Source organism: Bactrocera latifrons, unplaced genomic scaffold (assembly GCF_001853355.1).
Source record: "Bactrocera latifrons isolate USDA-ARS-PBARC rearing strain unplaced genomic scaffold, ASM185335v1 scaffold_244, whole genome shotgun sequence".
Taxonomy (NCBI): Eukaryota; Metazoa; Arthropoda; class Insecta; order Diptera; family Tephritidae; genus Bactrocera; species Bactrocera latifrons.
Genome location: NW_017536008.1, coordinates 36,334 through 38,935, shown reverse-complemented (window position 1 = coordinate 38,935; position 2,602 = coordinate 36,334).

Below are 2,602 nucleotides of genomic sequence, written 5' to 3'. Positions count from 1 at the left end.
TTTACAAAATTAATAAACTTACCATCACCTTCGTGTTCCATTTAAACTTTTATTTAACACGCTTTGTTTTCAGCTTTAACAAGCAATTGAAGTAAACACTATAAAACACCGAACGCAATTATGTTTACAAATGAAGCAAACAAATTCAACTTCGATGACTCACCGAATAACGGTGAATTACATATTACAACAACAAAATTAATTTTTGGTTGTTTTGGAGCGTTGACTACTAGATTTCAGAAACAACAACATATTTCGGGACTGCAAACATTTTGACTTTTTGCCAACGAAATGAAATTTCCGACCATAGTGCAGTGGTAAGGAATGACAAATTCTTTTTTGAGGTAAATTATTGATGATGCAAATCAATCTTTGTTTTAAATTTTTGGGATTTTTTATTAGAAAACCATACACATGTAAACATAAATTTAAATCTATTTAATCATACAACAACAAAATGGTTGCATGCAAACAAAATATACATACATATGTAAGTGGTACCATATTTTTCAAAAAATTAAATAAATAAAACAAGTAGGAAGCGCTAAGTTCGGGTACAACCGAACATTTCATACTCTTGCAACTTGCAGTAATCAATGCCAGGAAAATACTTAAGGGTGTGAAACGTCAACCAAAGGATGGGAATCCAAGCAATTTTGTAAATAGATATTCAATAGTATATATAACTGATACACTGACCGACATATTCGGCATAAGGTTTATTAGAACCCCGTTTTTATCCATTAATTATTATTATACTAAATACTATGTTTCTACATATATGGGTGCTAGGTCAACTTTTCGACAATTTTATCTTCTTTAAGCACGAAGATACACTGTTAGGAGTACATCACGTTCTGTAATTTTCGCTGAGTTAACTCAAATATTGGTCGATATACATATGCAACATAAAGTCACGCGGAAGTTCGGTAATCTTTATATTATGCATGTAAGGACTCAGGGAAATATTGACCCGATGCAACACATTTTTGGTAAACGGATGTTCTTTCGGAATTTCAATTGTATATTCTCATAAAGACGCTGGGGTCCTCTATTCGATGTCTAGGGGCTTGAACAGTTTGTTTGTATTTGGTTGGTTTTTTGCAAAATTGTGCCCCCTTATATTAATTACTTCTTGATTTATGTACTGGAAAGTGAAAAAATCAAAACTTAAAAACTTGTTATATGGGATAGGCCTAGTTGTAGTCCGATTTCTCCCATTTTTGTGTAATATAGGAATATGAGAAAAAGGCCAATTACTAATTTATTAGAAATCGCCCTGTTGGATCTCGAGATATTTGACTTCACCAAAAAGTCGGTGGTGCCATGCCCATAATTCAATTTTCGCAACGGCTCCCACACACTCCTCTCGTACCATCTCGTAGGTAAAATTTAATGTCTCTGGCGTATTTAGTTTTTGATTTATTGCGCTCTTAGCAGTTTGCAACAGTACCGTTTTTGAGCGAAGTTATCTTCCTATTTCATCCATTTTCCCACTGTTGGAAATTTGGCCGTTGCAGTTTTAGTCGTTCAGGAGATATGTATGTACATTGAACTTATTAGTGGGCCGATATTTACTGCTTAGTTATGGCATTTTGTTGGTTTTCGTTTAAATGCTATTTTTAGGCATGACAGATTACTTCCTTTTACGAACTCGTAATTTTTGCGTTACTAAGGAACACGCATATCAAGTTTGATCAAGATTTCTCAATTTGTACTCAAGTTACAGCTTGCACTACCCTGATTTGAAATTATCTCGTCATCCTGGTCAGTTATATATACACACCAAAAAAATAAAACGGAAGTTTTAAATGGCAACAGATTTGCCATACTAAGCAATGGTTCAGATGACGATACGAAGGGTACCACCACAGTTGTTAATGCCAAACCACCTCCAATATATCAGCGCGAACGTAGCAGTAATACTCATGTTGCGAAATTAGGTGAAATTGTTAGCACTAACAATTTCATATAGTGCCTTTGAAAAAAGGCAATATTGGCGAAACAAAAATTCAGTCTTACCAGAAAAAAGTATAATGGAAATCGTTAAATTTTTGTCAAATAAAAACAGAATTTAGTATTCGTATCAACTGAAAAGCTCTAAGGGCTTAGTTGTTATAATAAAGGGTATAGTCCGCTGTGCTCTAGTGAAGTCAAAAAAGGATTGGAAGAATGCGGGTTTGGAATTAAAACAGTTGTAAATAAAGTACAACAGCCAATGTTTAAAATTGAATTGTTGCCGAACTCAAATCAGCTTTAAAAAAATGAAACACATCCTATGTATAATTTGAAATATTTGCTGTATCGTAGAGTAACTGTGGAAGAACCACATAAAGGAAACGGTACGGTACAAGGTACTAACTTCCACGAATATGGGCATACTAAATCATATTGCACGCTACGCACTGTTTCTGTGGTATGTGGTGATTTACATCCCACTTCTAAATGCACCCTTAAGAAAGAAGAATTAAATAAAAAATGCAGCAATTGCGGAGGAAATCACACTGCTAACTGTAGAGGTTGGCCCGTACATAAAGATTTGAAATCGAAGATGTCACAGGGCATTCAAGCAAGTCGTAACCAAAAGTTACAAACACCCCGT